This window comes from Pezoporus occidentalis, unplaced genomic scaffold, assembly GCF_034315485.1.
Source record: "Pezoporus occidentalis ecotype Australia unplaced genomic scaffold, CSIRO_AGI_Poc_V1 ctg234, whole genome shotgun sequence".
In the NCBI taxonomy this organism is placed as follows: Eukaryota; Metazoa; Chordata; class Aves; order Psittaciformes; family Psittacidae; genus Pezoporus; species Pezoporus occidentalis.
The window spans coordinates 744,578-766,411 of NW_026914222.1; the positions used below are offsets into that span (position 1 = coordinate 744,578).

Below are 21,834 nucleotides of genomic sequence, written 5' to 3' on the forward strand. Positions count from 1 at the left end.
CTCCAACAAGGACAAAACGGAATTATTTGGCTGTATCAGTAATGCTGTAGGGATGAATGATGTACAGATTAAACCCCAAAATTGCTGCATACTGGTCAGGCACACAAACTTCTGTTCACAGAACTAACATCAGGACTGTTTCTACCTCCAGGGTACGATTAGTGCTTCCTAAACGTCTATTGGAATACGGGGCCAGGCCACTTGGACTTAAACAAAGCCAGCATTCTACAGGTGCAGCAGATTTTCTAGATTAGAAACAGCCACTGGATGTCTCTAACTGGAGAAGAGCAGGTAAAAATACTTCTGCTCTCTGCAAGTTCTAGGTTGGCCAGACTTGAACCAGCACCATGGCAAAAGCTAGAGTACTGAGCGACTATATGAGGCTGCCCAGGACCACAACACCACAACAGCCTGGGGTGCAAATGAACAGCCACTGAGCACAGTGCCGGAACAGCTCCTGGTAATGTCAGGATTTGATTATTCTCTCACTGAGGGTCAAGTTTTACCAATCTCATTTTCCCCTGAGGCAGTCAAACTTCAAACTCAATTTAAGTGCCTGAATGATACAACATGATGGTTGTTACTAATAACTGAACTCTTTCCAGCTGCCCCTCAGAGCTGGTGTGTGCTAGCTGCTGACAAATCTGTATTGCACGAAATTACTCTGTAGCACATCTGAATACTACTTTATGTTTGGACTGACTACTTATGAATGGAGTCTGAAGACTGTAATGGATTTATGACAGTATTATAGCAGCTTCTGAAGTTCTAAATGTTAATTATCTCCATCCCTATTATTGCCCAGTGTTTAAATGGTATCCAAATGCAACTGATTATTCATATTTATGTCTTCATACATCATCTTTGTTCTAGGATTATGAGCAGTAAGCTTATTAAGCAATGAGAGACAGAAACCTTCTGCCTTAATGTGTGAAAAGCTGGTGAAACCTACACTCTTTGCTCATTCTGAGTTCAGTTTCCCACATTACACACCACTTTGGTAGTCACCTGTGCTTGATGCACAGGCCTAACAAGTCTGGCACTTGAGATACCCTAACGCTGTGTCTCTGGCTACAGAGAAGGAGAAATGGGAAAGCATAACTCCCTTCACATCAGGAGAATGGGTGCTGTGTTAACTCTCTTGATGCAGAGTTTACAATTTCTGCTAAATTTACCAGAGCTCTGTATCCTCCCATCAGCGATCCCCAAAGTTCATGGTCTTCACCACATCTCCAGCAGCCCTGTGTGACCTTCCCTCATGACCATGATCCCATGAAGTGGATCCCTTCCACAAAATGTAACCACTAGCTTGGACATGTAGCAGGACAATAGACTACGCTAAAAATAGGAGTCTCTTAATTACTCAAAGTTAGAAAACTGAGCATGATTTAGAAAGTAGAGATGTCAGAATCACGGTCAGTGGTTTTTTTGGAAAGTCAAGATGTGATTAACATGGTAAGTATGAACAGCATGACAAATTAATTTTTAAAGTTCACAAATTCTTGATTACTACTATAATCCTTCAGCTATTGCGTGGGTAACAAATGAGGTGGGACAACCTTAGTCCTGAAAAGTTACTCTTTGTACACATGCATCCACGCATTTAACAGAAGTGTCTCATGCATCAGTGACTTGAAGCAGAAGGCTGGATAATGCTGTTTTCCAGCTATTATTCCTTCAGTAAAAATAATTTTAATTGTTCTCTATACACTCACAACAGCATGCCTCTGAAATTCTCAGGTAACAGTAAGGAACATTACCTTGTTTAGTTAAATCCCATGCTATAACAAATCACCCTGCTACTGTGAACTGTTTCTGAAGTTTATATTAACTTATAATTAAAGAAGTTTCTGGCGATGAGTTTCAGTTGAATACCTGTTTTCTAACATACAGTATATTATCATGCTTAAATTAATTTTAATTTCATAATCTGCAGTAAATGTGATATGGACAACATCTATCTCTGTCAGGAAACGGCCTTTACAACTAATTGGGAATAAAACTGTTTCTCATACATTAAGAACCAGCTCTTTCATAAAATGATCATAAATTTATATTATGTGTAAACAAGCACCTCATACAAAGAATTTAAACTGGGATTTCTCTTGAAATAAACAATTTGAGCACAAAGTGTTCCTTCAAGTCCTGACATAAATCTGTTCCTGCCAAGCTAGTATCTCACTGCGTCAACCTTTCCCCTTCGCCACAACTGTAGTGGCAGCCCCACTACCTCTCTGCCTGCTTACCTCACACTGTCCTCCTCCCAAATTTACCATTCCAGCTCTGTTGAGCCTGCCATCAGATATATAAAAATAAAAAAGATCCTTTTAGTTAAAAGGAACCTAATCCTCAAGCTAACCCATCATTTCGGGACACCCACGTGGACTAAGCAGACACATTACTGCACTGCTGGTATCCTTGCCCTTCCTTTCCCCATCAACTTTATCTCCTCTTCTTGTTATTTCTACCATTTTATTTATTTGCAATGCTCTAAAAAATGTTTTGGCACCTACCTTAAGATTGCAAGAGCTTCACCTGGGCTGAATGCAAGTGCTGTCATGCGTAATAATTTTTTTTTTGTTTTTTTAAAATCAGGGGAAAAAAAATAAATCAAAGCATCTCTGCCTACTTTGCCTTCTCAATGAAAAATATTCACAGCTTCTATTTTGCTGATGGAAATCTGGTATTTCAAATAAGATACATGACGTTATATTTATTCAGCTCGATGCTCCCATTAGTAGTGGAAGATAAACACTAGCTTTGATAAAAAAAAACCAAACCAAACAATTTCTGCAGCAAAAGGAAGTTTCATTTGATAGGAGCAAGGGCTACCTTGAGTTTATATACACATTAACAGAAATGTGCATATGGTCAAGGGAAAGAGACACTATGAGTGACAGTTAAACCCTAAAGGACCAATATATATATATATATATATATATATATATAGGTACATATATACACATATTGGTGTATATTTATCATACTTGCTCCATCTTGAGATCATGGAAAAGAAAGTTACCATCCCAGAAATAGGGAAATGGCATCAAAGATTAATTTGAGGTTTCCTTACTGGAAATGGGCACAACAGGTCACATACTGACTGAAGCAGCATGTGCTACTGTAGAACTGTGCAGACTCGAGCTCTGTATGTCCCCCCAGCACACCTGGCATGGCATAGGCACACAAACACTCTCCAGGAGGACTGCTGCTGTGCTTCATGGTGCTACAGAAAGTAACACCTTTATAGAGCCCCCAGTGTTATGTATTTGCATGGCGCTGCCCTGTGCTGTGCAGATACATCAACACAGGGAGACAATGAAACGTCCCATGGCAATGGAAACAACGCTTGACCACCCTTGGAGAATCTGACTCCAAAATATCTGGGGAGGTATCCATGACTTCACTATACATTTGAGTAAGTTTAAACAATTATTTTCATATATTTAATAAAACTACCATTACTGGCAATTTTAGAAATTACCCCTCAGAAACATTGCAAGCTCTCTGGTTTGCCAGTCTTTTATAATTATTAAAACACACTAACATCCCAATTAACACAGTAAGCAGCAATTCTAGTAATGCGAGACTGAGATGTGGTAGAGATGAAAGACACCACATTCCTATTTAAACATTTCAATCTGAATAACTTTCAGTAACACTTGTATCTACCACTCTCAGCCCCAAAAAAAATCTCAACTATCTACTCTAATCTCAATATTTAAAATAGCATCTTTTAAATAAATACCAGTATTCAAATGAGTCTTAACAAATCTCCTTATATTGATTTTATTCCTAACTACATTTTCATCGTTGGTATGAGCAATCAAGTGTATGCTACAGCTAAGAGTCTTTCGGATTTAAGTTAAGCAGCTCTTTACCTGGTAACTAACTTCAATTTCTCCCACCAGCAAACACTTCCTTAAGGCATTTATAGAACGGGATCCAACTCAAGCGGAGAGCTACAGTTTTAATTGCTTCATTCTTATTTCCGATTTAATCATGAACATAAGGATGACCAGGCGCGGATCTTTTGTAGCTGCTACACAAGGAAGAAAGTGAAGCTGTGACTGAATACGTTAATAACACACGAGATTCTGAATGAGATACACACTACTGAAAAAATAACTAATGCACATCCACTTACTCGATCTCGAGAAATAGCCCGTGAGTTTGTAACTGATATCACTGAAGACGTTGCTGTGAGAAAACACCAGTCACTGCTCTGCAGTAACACCCACTGCTCTCCATACTTATCATACTTATGGTCAGAGTATCTGCAGTATTTTGTCTTTAAAAGTATTCTCTCCGTTTTTCCCCGTGCAGCAGGTAGGGCAGACCACACACTAAGATCAATTAGTGATGGCATGAAAAGTTTAAAAAGAAGCGGGGGAGGTTGAGGGAGAGTTTGTATAAACTGGAATAAACCACACAGACGGGAAACTCCGATCAGGTCTGTGGCACAGGGAAGACCGAGGAGCTGGCAGCTCACCTTTTTTAAAAAAGCTCTGCTTTTCTTTTTCAGTCCAAGCGGGTACAGGAAAGGTTTTCCCGAAGAACACCGTTTCCCCAGACCTCCCAGGCCGCGTTTCCCTCCCCCTCCATCCCGCGCTGCACAACGGGTCGCACAACTTTCATCCCCAGCCGCAGGACCGAGCCGTGCCGCAGCTCGCTCCCGCTTGCCACAGCGCGGGGCCAGCGCCGGGTCCGCCTGCCCAGCCAGCGGGACACAACGCGTGCTCCTTCTGGCTCCGCGGCCGCTAGGGCCGTTCACAAACCCCGGGCGAGAACCGGGGAGGGGCAGGCGGAGCCCGACAGCAGTCAGACGCTGCGAGGAAGCCTCCTCACAGCCTCCCGGCGCTGGATGGGGCGGGCGGGACAGGGCGCGGGGCCGCCACCTGGTACTCACCGACTCGCTCGGAAACTTCGCCCAAGTTTCGGCGGGGCTGCGGGCGGCGGCGGGCGCGGCCCCCCTCGGCGGGCGCCGGCACCATGAGAGCGCTTCAGCGAGGGGCCGCCGCGGCGGCGGCACCGCCGGGCATCGCGCTGCGTCCGCCCCCAGCCGGCCCCAACTTCTGAGGCAGCAACGACCGACAGCACCGAGCGAGGGCGGCCGGGCGCCGGGCTGAGCCCGCACCCCTCCCGCGGGGCGGGGCGAGAGGCCGGGGTCACAGCCCACCCTACTCGGCCCCCCGTTCGGCGGCAGCAGCGCTGCCTTCCTCCTCCTCCGCCGCCGCCGCCTCTCGCGCCGGGGCGCGGGGTGTTTCGTGACTGGCCCCTTCTCCTCCTCCTCTTCTTTCTCCTCCTTCTTCCCCCCCTCCCCCCATGGCCGCCGCGCCCCAATCACCGCCGGCTCTGGCTCCCCGCCGCTGCGGCGGAGGGGAGGAGGGGGTTGGGACAGGCGCCGCGCCAGGGTGAAGCGTCTGCCGGGGCGGGGCGCCGGGGCCCCCTGCCCTGGGGCACTTTCACTGCTCCACGAGGCTCCGTCTAGGGGGAGGCGGCGGCGGCTGCAGCGTTCAGCCGTGCCGGGCAGAGCTGGCCCTGGGCGACAGCTCCGCCGCGGAGTCATTCCGGTCGGGCGGACTGGCTGCCGCAGGCGTCCCCGCGGAGATCGGCGGGGGTAAGGGGAGGGCAGAGCCCGGCTCCCGGCCCCGGCGTGTGCTGTGAGGGCAGGGCTAGCCCGGAGTTTGTGCTGGGGAACGCGGTGAATCCGGTTTTGAGGAGAAGAGGGTCACCCGCGCGACTGCTGGGTTGAGACGAAGCGGCTTTGAGCATCTGAAAGCGAGTAGCTTGACTAGGTGTGCGGCGGAGCAGCGTAAGTGCATGCATGAGCCTAGGCAAAAGGGAGAACGGCTGCTTCGGCTTCTCCTACAATAATAAAGATACCACTTGAGAAACACCTTAGGAAAGAGTCGAGTCCAAATAAGCATATTGCCACCAGTTTATTTAGGTTGATGAAGTAGCAAAGGTGGACCCGCATATACAAAGGTGACTTCAGCATTGACATACAGATCTTTTAAGGCCCTTGCAGCAGCCATCCCACCCCTCACTTCATGCTGGCTCAACAACAGAGGTGGACAAGAGTCACACAAGCCACTGTTGCAAGAGTTTCACAATCATCTGGTAAGCTATGATGCAAAACCCCCTCTGAAATTAACCCGGAGCAGAGGAGAACTGTAGCTCACCCGAGTTGCCTGTTGTGGCTCAATGAACAGGACTGTTGGTGCCACTCACTGCATGGAAGTTACTCGGTTCCAGGGGCCAGGGACGTTTCCAGGGGCCAGGGACGTTTAAGTCCTAACAACTTTTGCTGCTAAGGTTGGTGTTACCTTTACCTTGTTCTTGCACGAGGAGGGGTGTGGCTGGGCGCTGCGTAGCCTGGGGCAGATGGTGTCCCTCGAAGACTGTCGTGCAAACAGCAAGTTGTCAGTCCTCAGCCGGGCTGGCACTCCAGGCTGGCGCTCTGCCCACTCCCATGAGCACCAGGCCAAATGGGGGGTGAAGAGGGTGGTAGAAGCATGTAGCTGGGGCGAAATGGACCGTGAGATGTGACTTCATCAATTTTCAATTGACTTAATGGAATTTAAACCTTGCATGTCAATACCTATCTGCCAGAAGCATCTCTGAGGTTTTAAACTAAGGCACACAAAGACATCTTTCTTATTCCTACATCAGAACCATCTCTTGCCTTTTTCTTATTAAAAAAATCACAAAACAGAACTCTACCCTCTTTAGACAGTGCCAGTACCAAAGCTTTTCCAGTAATAGATGTGCAAAGACATTAAGTTTCAGTTCTTATCACTAGCTAGGGTATTCACATCCATATTTTGTGGGAGATGCCTGTGCTGTCAAATTAGTGGTTGTTCCTCAGGCCTTTCATTCTTACCTCCTGCTACTGAAGCTCTGGCAAAGCATGATTAGTAACTCATTGGGTTAGAAATTGCAACCACAGACCTAATCCTGACTCTGTAGTTTTGTAGCTGGAGCACTGTGGGAGGAGAGAGAAGCTTGTATTCCAGCTCCAGACATGTTTTAATACAACACTCCTGTAATATAATTAGTTCTGAGATCATTACAAACAGTTTTGTATTGGCTCACTAGCAGTGAGAGTTGAACGTGTGAAATACCACATAGATAAACCGGAAGAAATTCTTTACTAGTCCCTCATTATATGTACAATTAAGCATAGATAATATAAAAATCAGTAGATTTATTATATATTCTGGATGTCTACATCTCTGGATTTCTGTATGCTAGGTAACATTCTCATGGCAGGTGGTTTACTTTCATGGGGATTAATGGGAAACAGTTCACTGCCAACAAGACCAGATGTAGGCAAAAGCAGCTAAAGTAATCTTCAGTCAGAAAGCTGATGGGACTGTGGATGGGACTGGGAAGACATGAGACAGGTAAGAGTGTAGATAGAGTGCTATGATGGGGTCCTGGCTTGGCATAGCAGGGGGGTTTGGGGAGAGTGAAAGTCAACAATGTGCAGGTAGAAGGGGGTGAAAGTTGGTGAAATCAATTCTCTCAAGTTGTAAAATAAGAGAATTCAGGTTTTTTTATTTATGTAATTTTTTTTAATAATTAGGACTTCACCCCTAATTATTTCAGTTTCCACACTGTCCACAGCTAGTCCTGGAGCTACAAAAGCACATGTGTTAAGCATCTGTAGGAAAAATTCGTTATTGCTCCAATACAAGTAAATAGGATAGTAAATGGTCAGTGACCTCTGGGTTTCTCATATTAAAAAAAGAAGTAGTCTGTCTTAATAACTAATATACTCAGTTTCATTGAAGAGTTTTGGAGGATATTATAATCTGTGCTGCTACTCTGTGGTAGTATTGTAATCATTAACAGAAATTAGCTTCAGAATATTTGAGTTTGGTATCTGATGGAGCATGAATCTTAAATTTAGCTTAGCAAAATATAGAAATCCATTATATTCTTTATACATCTGTTAGGAAATACCTACTTATCAAACTATGTATTATTTCACATATGCTTTTGTACTTTTTCATTTAGGCTATATTATACAATTTCCAGATTCCCTCCAATCCCCTTAAAAAGCCTGAAAAAGCGAGTCTGGCTTCAATACACTTGGTAAAGATACCCAAATTCATTGTCCTGGAATGAAACATTTCTTATGACATGATATCCAGTAATACCAACACTAGCTAATGTAAATACTCTTTTCTCTGTACACACAGTTGCCACTTCAGCCCATTCCAAAGAGTGTATGGAAAGTGCTCTCCTTTCTGACCATGATGCTCTGGAACCATGTTCAGAAGCTGAAATGATAGCTGGATCTGGCATTGCTCTCTGTTTATGTTATTGCATAAGGCAGTGTTTATCAACAGGATGTTGAATAGGATTCCAGCAGCTCAGTTCATACTAGTTCTTCATCTTGAACAGGTTCCTTCACTTTAAAGTAACTACAGCTAGTGCACAGTATGTTATAGTAGTTCATACTAGTTCATACTAGCTCATACTAGTTCTTCACCTTGAAGAGGTTCCTTCACTTTAAAGTAACTACAGCTAGTGCACAGTATGTTATGATTGGCAATAATTTCTGCAAGACTAGCTGTGAATGCCTAGTGTAAACCCTGGCTTAGGTCTGTGCTTGTACAGCAGAAAGGTAGCTATGGTAAAACCTGCCATAGGTGGAGTTGCAACAGTTGAACTCTGCTTGATTTAGCAGGCAATAGTTTCCTATAGTCAGCAAAAGCTATGTTAATATAGACCTTTCTGAATCAGTTTAATGGGGTTCATGTGCAGGGTCTATGCTACATAAAAAGGAAGTCTTCCGCTAGTAAGAGTTTATACTGGAAGGAAATAAAGTGACTTTTTTGTTGCTGGGCATTCTGCCATACAGTATTGCAAAATGCACTCTTAATTGATACTGCTTTACCTGCTGAGCTTTTAGATGAGGCCTGAAATTCTGAGTCTAGTCCGAGCAGTTCGAAATTCCATAGACTGTCGTTTGTGGTTTAAGTGAATATGAATGTGTTTTGAGTGAGGAACTACCTTATATTAATTTACAAAAGCAGTTCTTATTTTTCAGAAGTGCATGAAAAACTGCAGGAGACTGAGATTAAATCAAGACATTGTTCATATTCCGCATTCTTATCTGCAGCTTAAATCTATGTTCTTGTTTATTCTCTTCACTTTCTTTAAAAAAGAAATAAAATCAATCATAAAATCACAGGAAAATTCAGCTTGGAAGGGATCTCCCTACTCCAGCCTTGTGCTCAATGCAGGGTCAGTTAAGAGGTCAGAACTTATAGCTCAGGGTTTAACCCAGCTGGGTTTCAAAAACTTCCAGGGTGGAGACTGCACAATATTTAGGGAAACCTGCTCCACTGCTGCACTGTCCTCATGGAGAAAAAGGTTTCCCTTCTTGTCCAGGCTAACCATTTGTCCTGGGTTCAGCAGCAGCAGTCATTTTTTTCTCTTTCTTGGTAGCTGGTGCAGTGCTGTGTTTTTGACTTTTGGCCTGGGAACAGTGCTGATAGCACCAATGTTTTTAGTTACTGCTCAAATGTTTGGTCTGGCCAAGGACTTTCTGAGCCTTATGCTCTGCCAGGGAGAAGGGGAAGCCAGGAGGAAGCAGAGACAGGACACCTGACCCAAACTGACCAAAGAGGTATTCCAAACCACAGCACATCATGCCCAGGATGTAACTGAAAGTTACCTGGAAGGGCTGGGACTGCAGGGTTGGACGAGGTATCGGTTGGTGCTCGGTCAGGCGGGGTGGGGTGAGTTAGCGGTCAGCTGGTGCTGAGGTGATGTATTCTCTTCCCTTGTTATTTCCTTTATCATTGGTGGTAGCAGTAGTGGTTTGTGTTATACCTTAGTTACTAAAGTGTTCTTATCTAAGCCTGTGGGAGTTACATTCTTTTTGATTCTCCTCTCCATCCCTCCGGGAGTAGGGGGAGAGAAAGAAGTGGGGGGGAGTGAGTGAACAAACTGCCTGACTGGGTTTAAACCACGACGCCATTTCAGTTCAACTTCCGCTCATTGACTCTCCTCCTGCCACCATTGCACTGCTGTGGAGAGCCTGGCTCTGTCTTCTCAATGACCTACTTGTACCAAGGAGAAAACTGCTCTAAGGTGCTGCCAGAGCCTTCCCTTCTCCAGGCTGAAACAGCCTTGTCCCTCAGCTTCTCTTTGCAGGGCTGATGCTCCAGTTCCTGAGCATCCTGGTGGCCCTCCTCTGGGCTAACTCCAGTTTGGCAACATCTTTTTTTGTGGAGGGAAGGAAAAATGATGCATTATGCAAGATATCATCTCATGACTGCCAAGTGAAGGGGGATAGCCACTTCTCTTAATCTCCTGGCTATGTTTCTGTTCACACAGCCCATGATGCTGTTAGCCTTCACTGCTGCTGAGGAACCTGGCAATTTGCTGTCTACCAAGTCTGCAAGGTCCTTTTCAATAGGACCGCTCCCCACAGGGTCAGTCCTCAGCTTGTGTTACAGCATGGGCTTCTTTCTTGCCAGGGCAGGATTTTGCATTTGTCCTGGCAGAATTTCATGTGGTTCTCATCAGCCCATTCATCCAGCCTCTCTAGGTCCCGCTGGAAGGCAGCCCTGCCCTTAAGCATATTGGCTGGTTCCTCCAGTTTGGTTCGATGAGAATGCACATTACTTCCTCCAGTAATTCATACAGGTATTAAACAGGGTAGGTCCAAGTATCGATCCTTTGGTACTCTACTCGTATATACTTGTTACTGGCCTCCAGGCACGGGGACTATAAATCCGTATTTTTTTAGTAATATGGTGTCTTTTATTAGTCAGTCGCCGCTGATCTTATTTAGATGGTAATGAAAAAATGGGGGATGCAAAAGGAACATGTTAATCTTTTAGAAATAAGATACAGAATGATTCAGGTGGACATGTATTTCCCCCTTTATGTCATAGCTTCAGAAAGCTTAGGGAAAAAAAGAAGTCCACTGGTGCTGTGTGAAAATTTATAACCTTTGTAGGGAGTAGATCAATCTTTTAAGCCCATACTGTGTTTTCCATCAAAATTTCTGTTCATAGGATAGGAGCAAGTCAAAATTCTGAGCAGTAGGTAGGTTAATGCCTCCTCTTTCTTCACCTTCTTAATGTTCTTTATTAATCTAAGAAATAAGAATAGCTGAGAGAAGAGAAGCACTCTTCTAATCTAAATTTCCGTCATAAATTGAATTGCAGAAAAAAGTACCATTTGGGTTGTTTTGTTACGGCACACGATTGCTTGCCATGAAGAGAAACCACACTAATAAAATGCATATTGCAACCATGATCAGACTTGTGCCAAGAGCTGGGAATGCACAGTGCTTGCTGTACGCAAAAATAAAAACAATATTTAATAGCAGCTCTGCTCTCAGCCTCTGAATATGTGGAAAATTTTAGGTTGTGGGTTGTCTGGGTTACTTCCTTTAAAGCAACAGAGCGAAGCTCACTTGAATGCTTTATATGAAAGCAGAATAATTACCTAACCAACAAATATCTGTGAAAACAGAGAATTTTCTTTAAGGAACTAATCTCCAAGGAATCTATATGAATATGCATGCAGTATAAGAAGGCACAGGCAAAGTGAGAGAGGAAAATGAAGGAACAACCTGACACAGCCTGCAGTCTCTTACTCTCTGAAGTTTCTGAGGCATCCATCGTGTTGTTATCTACAGCTTATATAAAATGAAGACGTTTCTGATTGTGTAATGACTACACTGAGTTTCTGGTTCTCTGGGAAAAGTGAGGTATTTTGCTTGCTTTATTTCTGAAGAAGGGAGATGGAGGAGAGAAGAAGTGAAGGTTTTGCTTCAGCCAGTGTATGCAGTCCTCCGTTTTTTAAGGTAAGGAATTTCAAAACTGATACCCTGGCTTCCTTCCAGCACTACACAGGCTGTCTTGCGTTGTAGATGTTACATTAGCCATAATCATAGAATCATAGAATAGTTAGGGTTGGAAAGGACCGTAAGATCATCAAGTTCCAACCCCCCTGCCATGGGCAGGGACACTAAACCATGTCATGCAAGGCTGTGTCCAGCCCAGCCTTGAACACCGCCAAGGGTGGAGCATTCACAACTTCCTTGGGCGCCCGATTCCAGTACCTCACCACCCTTACAGTAAAAAACTTCCTCCTTATATCCAATGTAAACTTCCCCTGTTTAAGTTTGAACCCTTTACCGTTTGTCCTGCCACTATAGGCCCTTATGAAGAGTCCCTCCCCAGCACCTTTATAGGTCCCCTTCAGATACTGGAAGGCTGCTATGAGGTTTCCACGCAGCCTTTTCTTCTCCAGGCTGAACAGCCCCAACTTTCTCAGCCTGTCTTCCTATGGGAAGTGCTCCAGTCCCCTGATCATCCTCGTGGCCCTCCTCTGGACTTGTTCCAACAGTTCCATGTCCTTTTTATGCTGACGACACCAGAACTGTGCACAGTACTTCAAGTGGGGTCTCACGAGAGCAGAGTACAGAGGCAGCATCACCTCCTTCGACCTGCTGGTCACGCTCCTTTGGATGCAGCCCAGGATATGGGTGGCTTTCTGGGCTATGCGCACACACTGAAGCCGGCTCATGTTCATTTTCTCATTGGGGCTGCTCTGAATCTCTTCTCTGCCCAACCTGTGGCTGTGCCTGGGATTGCTCTGATCCAGGTAGAGGACCTTGCACTTGGCATGGTTAAACTTCATAAGGCTGGCATCAGCTCAGCTCACAAGTGTGTCAAGGTCCCTCTGGATGGCATTCCTTCCCTCCAGCCTATCAACCGAACCACACAGTTTGGTGTCATTGGCAAACTTGCTGAGGACGCACTCAATCCCACTGTCCATGTTACTGGTAAAGATGTTGAACAAGACTGGTCCCAGCACCAATCCCTGAGGGACACCACTCGTTACTGGTCTTCAGCTGCACATTGAGCCGTTGACAACTCTTTGTGTGTGGCCATCCAGCCAGTTCTTTATCCACCGAGTGGTCCATCCATCAAATTAATGTCTCTCCAATTTAGAGACAAGGATGTCGTGTGGGACAGTGCGAATTCAGGTCCAAGTTGATGACATCACCTGCTCTACACCTGTCCATCAGTTCCGTAGCCCCATCATAGAAGGCCACCAGATTGGTCAGGCAGGATTTCCACCAAGCACCTTGTTGTTTTTCATGTGCCTTAGCATGCCTTCCAGGAGAATCTGCTCCAAGGTTTTGCCAGGCACAGAGGTGAGACTGACTGGTCTGTAGTTCCCTGGGTAATACATTTTCCCCTTCTTGAAAATGGGGATTATATTCCCTTTAGAAGAACTACAGCAAATGAAGACTGAAAAACATAAATCAATTTTAAGATAAATAATGTGTGATTATTGCCCTGTGCATCCTAACTGAACACCATCCTTAGTCTTTTCAGTGCCTATTGAGCACTGACCAGGCACATACTGCAAAACTGGAATCCAGAGCCTGAGACCACCTCTGGTACCTATATGTCCACACTGTTCTCCATTTCCTTCTGTCAGTAGCACAGGTTTAATTGTCCAGTGAAGCTTCTGTCTAAAATGCTGGTGTCTAAAATGTCTCAAAGGTTTAAACACAGTAAACAAGGCTTTCTTGGCTTGCTTTTCTGCGTTTAGGTTCCTGAATTCCAACATATTAGAGACCGAACTGTCTCGCTTTCAAAAGTCACTCATTTTCTACCCACTTTTTAGGAACATTTTTCTGCAACTTTCACTGTGTATTCCCTTTCAGCACCCCAAGTTCTTTTGTCTGTCAGATTTAGGTGGAAAAGAGATCACAAAAGCTAGAATGGAGACTGTGTTTGAATATTGAGTACTCAAAGTCACTGATTATTTGGGTACTCAAATTCACTTTAATCTAAAACAGTAGTGTTACCATGCAGAAGACAACAGACAAGAATTTGACCAAGGTCACAGTTTACAAAGTATAAGATTTAAATTTCCTGGCCTCCTTGAAGAATATAAACAAACCACAGAGTAACTTCGTTTGTTGTTTCCATAAGTCTGCTAGTTCCAGGAACAGCAGCATCCTTTAATTTATGATTCAGCTTGAAGTCTATAATTGGCAGGTCTTAAGCATATGTGACAGCAAGGGATTCGAGACAGGCTGACAAAATGTGTGTTGCTGTCTTCTATACATAACTGATACATTTTCTGTTGACGGCAACATTAACCTTTTTCTGAAGAGCTTTGTTTTTTACATCGCTTTTCCATTTTGGGAAAAACAACATCAGCAAAGGGAGATCTTGTTTTAATACTATTTTGTTAGCGTATCATTCAAATGTTTACAGAGTCTTTCAAGGCAGATAATTGTTACAGACGTGGAAATTCATAAGATGATATGAGATAGGTGGCACTTTGACTCTTCAGAAAGACCGTGTTCACTCACATGTTGTCCAGTCCTATTCTGTATCATTCACCTAGTCAGGAGTAAAACTCAGACACACTTGTCTGTCGTTCCCTGGTTTTCTTATTATAGAGCCCTTTTTGCTGATGGGATTACACTGATAGATCTCCTTTCAGAAATCTTAATTAAGACATAACTACCTTGCAGTCAAAATGCAGATCTCTGGACCTTTTTGTTCTTATATGACGAGTCCTTCTCTTCTCTGTGGGGTTCTCTTTCCATTCCATTCACAGAACACCATTTGGTTGCCCATCCACATGATCTAATGTCCCCTGGCCCTCAACCACTGCCTGGGTGTAATTGCACACAGTTACTTCAAACTGTTTTCATCCTGGATTTTTGTAATTTGATGATTCTCAGTGTTCACAACAGTACTGAAAGGCAGTGAAGGCAAAAGTCAGCTGACAGAGAAATTACCTCAGGAGTTATCCAGTTCAGGGAGTGTCCAGCCTGATTTATGGAGCTGCATAACAATGTTTTACCTTGGATGGAAGCCATGTGATGCATACCATGTGCCTTGAAGAGGCCAAAGAACGGGAGTCCTGTGAACAGCAGTGTTCTTATAGGACTCCGGAGCTGTATCATGTAATGGGGGCAGCCACAATATAAAGCTGTGTTCCAGGAAAATAGATGACTTCACTAAAAGCAGGACCTGAAGACCACTTCTTTTCATCGGAGAGCCAGACTGAGCAGTAGCTCCCATACCAGAGCAAACCACCTGCTAATCAGGTGCTTGACATTCTTGATATGTCATCATTTTGACATGGTAACCACATTTGAATTACTGAGGAGCCAAATGCAGCTGAAACCTACAAGTTACCAACTCTTGATATAGTTCATTCGCTTGTTCCAGAGCAGGATTAACTGTACTTACCTTGTTCTTGGTATTTTCTTGACTTTTTTAAGAAGTTTTCCCCCTCCCCCCTCAGTCCTGGAGAGATGGGGAGGAGACTTGAAAGAATGTAACACATGAGTTAAGGACAGTCCAGTAACTAAGGTATAACACAAACCACTACTGCTACCGCCAATATTAATAATGATAAGGGAAATAACAAGGGAAGAGAATACAACCGCTCACCACCCTCTGACCGATACCCAGCCTGACCCAAGCAGTGATCTAGCCCTTTAGGGTAACTGCCCCCAGGGTAACTGCCCCCAGTTTATATACTGGGCATGACATGGTGTGGTATGGAATGCCTCTTGTTAGTTTGGGTCAGGTGTCCTGTCCTTACTTCCTCTCGGCGTTTCCTCTGCCCTGGCAGAGCGTGAGACTCAGAAATTCCATGGTGAGAGTAAACATTACTGAGCAACAGCTAAAAACACTGGTGTTATAAGCGCTGTTCCCAGGCTGAGAGTCAAAAACACAGCACTGCACCAGCTACTAAGAAGGAGAAAAATGACTGCTACTGCTGAACCCAGGACAAGGCCCCTCTACCTACCAAAGCCACCTGTACCAGAAATTCACAAGTTTATTATTAGAATATTTTCCTTAATGCTTAACTGTTGTTATTCAGTTATCATAACTCTTGTTATTCAGTCTTATTGTACAGTGCCCCAAAAGGACCAAGCCCTCTACCCAGTGTTGCAAGTAGTGCCAAGAAGAGGAAGGCTTGAGAGCTATACTGCTGTTTATAGATCACAGCATATTTCTTGTGTATTGCATTTGCAATAGATTGTTAAGTTTTATACGTCTTCAATTTGTGACCTATTATCTCCAGGTACTTCTCTGGAAAGCTAATCCTTAAAAAGTCATTCCCTGGCCTGTATTTTTTAAAACTTGATTATTCCCACCTAAATATAGAACATGATCCCTGTTGTATTCCATCCATTTTTCATTCCTCTATTCCATTACTAGAGATAATTCTGAATTTGAATATTGTCTTCCAACACATTTATACCTGCACTTCTTTCCAACTTTGTCTCATTTGCAAGTGTATTAAGATTGTTATCCCGATTGTTAATAAAATGTTGAATAAAGTCATAGCAAAGACAGGTGCCTGTAAAACCCCTCATTTTGTGATATGACAGTATCTAAGTATTGGGTTTAAATGTAAACTCATCAAAAATGGGGTTTAAAAGATATGCATCGGCAAATTAGGTATTTTTTATGCTGTTACTTTTCCTGCTCTGTTTCAAACATTTACAAATAGCTTGATTCTAGATTTATTTTTTTTTTTTTTGTGAGTTGGAATTTATTATTTCTAGGCTCTTCTTCCTCTTTCTCCCCTCTTTTTCTGAAAGGCAGCTGTTTATCCTTTCCCAGTCTTATGTATCTTAGCCATCTTCAAGTAATAGGTAACCTGACTAATTCACGTAATTTTTAAAATATCCCAGACTATGGTCTATCTGGTCTGACTGACTTGAGGACATTTTTTAATGCTCTCCCATCCTATTTCTTCCCAGTTTTAGATTGAGTTCTCAACTGTTTGTCATGAATGTTAATTATGCTAGTCGTGTGCCTACAGCTGACATGCAATGGTTTGGAATACTCTGACCTTCTTGGGATCATCAGTTTTGTCATCACCTTCTCTCCATTCCCCCAGATAGACAAGAAAAATAATTTTCCTTATTATTAATGCACATTATCTTTTAAAGTGTTTCCTGGCTGTATGCTGATTTTGTGCCTTAGTTTTCTGATTGGGATTTATACACATGCACTGTTATTTTATGTTTTAGGATTTGATCTGATTTCCAATTTCCAGGTGCAACTTTGTGAGCTTGAGATCAGCTAAAGCTTCTAGCTTACCTAAGTCATCCCTCAGTACTTCCTCAGTACTTCCCCTTCTGATAGAGATTGTTTCCTGCCACAATAACTTAATTACATTGTCCTTTGTTGTTGACTTGAGTTGGTGGAAGTTTCCCTGCTTCAAGTCCATGATTTTCTTCTTTTCCCTTATTTTATTTCTTAGGATTGTGAACTCTGTAATTTCATAGTCACTGTCTCCAAGTTGCCTTTCATCATCCTATTTTCAAACAACTACACTTCATGGGTTAGAACCACATCCAGAAGAGCCTCTACTCTCTGTTTTTTCCACTGCACCAGAAATGATGACCAATGCTTTTCAATTTAGAGCTTGCTAATCGATCTCTGTCCTGATGGTTTCATTTTCTATCTATTCTTTGGACAGTTAAACTCTCTCATGACTCTCTGGTCCTGTGAATTGAATGATTTGTCATGTTTTTCATAAAAAAGGCTTCTACAGCAGACATTCTCTGAGTGGTTTGGTCTAACAACAGTAGCAGTTATGTCCTCTTACTTCATAATCACCCGTGGCTTTCAATGATTCCAGCTTCTTCCCCTGTCTGTAACTCGGGACTAGTGCAAAGCTGTATCCTTACTGTTAGATAATCCTATTAATGCGAGTTATCTTACTCATAAGTCTGTGCTTTGCCAAGAAGTTCATTTTGATGTCATGTTTTAGATATCCTCACTCCTTTTGTTAATTTGCAGTATTTCCTCATGTTTTTCACTTTTTAAAATTAAATTTGTTTGAATTTGCTTTATGCACTTGAAGTTCTCACGTATGGAGTGGTACAGAGGGATATATACAGAGTTGACATACAGAGTGACACATTGTATATAAAATTAAGGCTAAGCACATAACCTTTTCCCTGTACTTTTTGTTTGAAGGCTTTTTTCTTAGGGATTTTTATGTTACTGACCAAGTGAGCAGAAAGAACAGAAAGACCAAAAAGCCAGAGTAAGAGGTGTTTTATCAAAATTCTGAGTTGAATTGTGCTTTTATTTGTCATTGTTGACTTGAGCCCAGTGCAGTTTAGATATCAGTGCTGAAGTCATTTGCAAATGCAGTGTTTAAATGACTTCAAACAATGGCAGTGACATTTACCCAGTGTGTGGTTTGTAAATTCTATTTTATTTTTAATCACTACACTTGTAGTCCCAAAGTGGAGCACCAGCAGATGTGTCCTTTTCAGTTCCCTTTAACTGTACTTGATAACATTCCATCTGTCCTGACGCTTGTAAACAGATGCTTAGATAGCCAGCCAGCCGAAACCTCTGACACAGGCCACATCTAGAAATAGCTTGTACAGAAATAATCCCATAAAATATTTGACACAGACAAGAGGAGGGCCCTGCAATATCGAGACTTGTGCTACTTGCATACATGCTATTTAGCAAGAAGAGTATTGACTTTCTCCCTAGTGATTGCGCTCATGACTTCGCATGGGCTATATGCGTTACACAATGTGTTTACATGCACTTCCTCCAGGAAGAAACTGTCACAACATTGCTGTTTCCCATTTTCATAAATTCAACCTTCTATGAGTTTGAAGTAGTAGTTTTCAGCTACAGGGGAGTCATGGCCCTGATTGATGAGGGGGCCAGCAGCCGCCGCCATGGCTTGATTGCGCACAAGGACACAGGGTTTAAGATCTGTTTGCCTCTGCCCTCGCTCTGAGATCAATCCATGCCTGTCAAAAGCCTCTGCACAGGAGAGCCACTGGAGTATTCCTGTTAGGTCCTGAACTCTAATTTACATAATGGATCAAGCCATTGACTTTCTCAGGGGCAGGGAACTGTAAGGGAAGTTTGTAATCCTGCAAACATATCACATAAGAAAGTATAGATTCTGTTACTTACGGAGCACAGATACTGTTTCTGATGCCCTGCAGAAGAAGTGAAATCTCAATGTTGAGCTTTCATAGCTGCTTAAAGGACTGGGACTTCCAACCCCGTACATTTATCTGCAGCGGGAAGATTCAGAGAAACTTACAGCTAGGTAGGGTAGGCTAAGACAGGCAGAACACAAATTACAACAGTAGGATTACTCTTTGGTATGTACATATTTCAGAGGTTCCAACAAAATATTGTCGTATGTTGGGGATGTCTTACTCCTATACGCACACACACACACACACCCCCCCCCCCCCATCTTCTGTTTTTAATGGAGTTTATTGAGAAAGCAAAACCAGAAATGGGCGTAAAGTTTTTAAGGTGTTGAAAAGTGAAACACAGACCTCCCCAACCCATAGGATCAGGTGTAGGGTCTACATACATCCTGAGAGACAGGTGTCATGGGATACAGGTAGACACCATTGACTCCCACTGCTACTCATGTGGGCAGAGAGGGAAGGATGATGTTCTTCAACACATCTTCTGCCATTCATATGCAGCCATCTAGTTCACTATTTTCAGCTGTTTTGTCATCTAAACATCTCAAACCCCATCTTATGCAACACAGCATTGAGTTTGTGTCATTGGAACTCAGCCTCTGTAATGACTATTATTCATCTCATTTTATGCTTAAATATATTCATAGCCCACAGAAAATCTGTTTCTTTTGTGTGTCAAAATTGTCCTTTACCTGAAATTACTCACTACCTCCCCAGTGCTTTCGCTAGTTATATTGATAGTTACTTTATTGCCTCTTGTCTTTGACTTTGCTTTTATTGTGCTGCTTTAGTCCTCTCCCAGGGAGGATGCTGATACAATAATTGATTCTTGTATGAATGGATATTTTCCTGATTGTTCTTTGTACTTCACTTCCTGTGAATGCTGCTGCTGACCTGACCAAATAGGAGAATTTCCAGTTCAATGGGAATACTTTTATTTTTTCCTCCTTTTTGTTTGCTTTGTTTTGATTTGGACCAAACTCTGAATATTTTGATATTTCCAGTGAACTGAATTTCTGAAAATGAAATGAAAAAACTGCCCACATGGGGATCACCATGTTTTACTACCCAAGGTCCCAAGCCCACAGCTTTGACTAGAGGGGAGAAATACAGGTGCTTGGCTCCCTGGTGCTTGGATCTGACTGCCTTGGAGTCACAAAATCTGAAATCCCAGTCACAAAGCATTGGCCTTTGTATGGTCCATCTGCTGAATCTAGTGGGGCAAAGTGCCTGGTTTCTGAGAGGCTCCCAGCAATGCAAGCATGCCTTGGATTCTGCTGAGGCTCCTCATGGCCTGCACAGATCACACATTTCAGTGTGTGAAATACACTGTTCAGTAAATATCTTTTTTGTGTTTTGTCAATACTGCCTATCTCTGTACAAAGTCCCTTGTCTGAGACATCTTTCTGCCCATAGTCCCTCCTTTTGAGCAACCCACAGTCACTACAGTGCTGGGTGGAGCTGGTGGTTGCTGGATGCCATTGCTATTGTGGAAGAAGTGGGGCCATGCCACATGAGAAGCAGGACAGGCAGTGCATTTGGAAGTCCTAACGGGAGTATGTGGATGTATGTACTCTGGTTCCCTAAGCATCACTGGCTGCATGCAGACATCAGTTCTCCAATCCCTTTTTCATTTTGATCTAAATCCCATCTCTATTTTAATGAAAATACTTTCAGTATAATGCTAAATAAAACAGGACCAGGCAATAAGCTTGCTCACTGGGCTCTAAATCACCCCCATCACTTAACACACTCCTTGCCATAGTTTTGACTTGAGTCAACAAGTCCTAAATAATGTCAGGGGGATAATACTTGCTGGGGACTGCTTCCAGTAGACAGAATGAAGATGCATAAACCTCCTTACTCTTACACAGTTTTCCAGTGCTGTGTACTGGAAGTGCTGTGTACTCCCAGCAGCGCCTGAATCCCCAGGTATATGGCATAGTACACGTCAGGGGTGTGCAATTCATGCCCTCAGTTTCACGCGATGAAAACAGTGGTCTGGCAGACTGAAAGCTGAGGCTTCACACAGTTTTAGCCACCACACAGAAATAACCCTTATGTTATACAAGAGCTGGATGGGGGCCCAGAGGAAATCCATGACCAAAAGCTATGTAGTGTGGGCATTGCCCATCTGTGACTGGTTCTGTTCATTTAACAGTACAGCTGTAGCCATGGTCATCTGCTTCCTTGGGCTGTCTCTAATTAATTTCCATAATTTAAAACTCAGTAGGGTGAAAACAAGGGGGGCTCTTATTATACTCTACCCAAACATCTACCAGTTTTCTGCCTACATAACCCAGGCGAAAGCTTGCTTTGAGCCAATGCAATGGTGCTTTTTGTGAACTTCTGAGAGTTTTCCTCCCAGATGGTAATCTCCAACCACAACCCTCCTGTCCTGGACTCAGACATGGATTTTAGAGATCACAGTTCAGAAATACACTTTTCTGAATAATACTTTTAGTATGGAATTAGAAGTACTAGAGCAGTTGTTCTTGTTGTCTCAATTGCCCCTTTCAGCTGCTGCATCCTACATCAAGCCTCCCTTTTGGGAGTCTGCTACATGTAAAAGTAAAACATTAACATTTATGTATATTAATATTCTTTCCAAACCTTTGCCAGCCTTCTTGGATCCCACCTTTCTCCTTCTCTGCTTTCAGCTGCACAGCTCTAATTCAATTTTGCTTAATATTTTCAAAGAGGCTGATACAAACATACACAATATTGTATATAGTAGAGTCTAATCCCATCTGCCCCCATTGTTTTGTAATCATCACTCTTTTTTTTTTTTTCTTTTTTCCCAG

At 43.2% G+C, this 21,834-nt stretch overlaps 1 protein-coding gene across 5 annotated transcripts in view; it reads right to left on the reverse strand.

The window, feature by feature from the left end:
- Nucleotides 1–5,142, reverse strand: part of GHR (growth hormone receptor) — a 132,167-nt gene extending 127,025 nt beyond the window's left edge. For 3 of the 5 annotated variants that reach the window (XM_062621805.1, XM_062621801.1, XM_062621800.1), the window contains exons 1-2: nt 4,910–5,142; nt 3,882–4,042 (exon numbers count right to left, since the gene is read on the reverse strand). The gene's annotated coding sequence lies outside the window, so the exon portion shown is untranslated. The remainder of the gene's footprint in view (nt 1–3,881; nt 4,043–4,909) is intronic. The other 2 variants (XM_062621804.1, XM_062621802.1) reach the window with 1 other exon arrangement.
- Between the last annotated feature and the right edge of the window lie 16,692 nt (nt 5,143–21,834).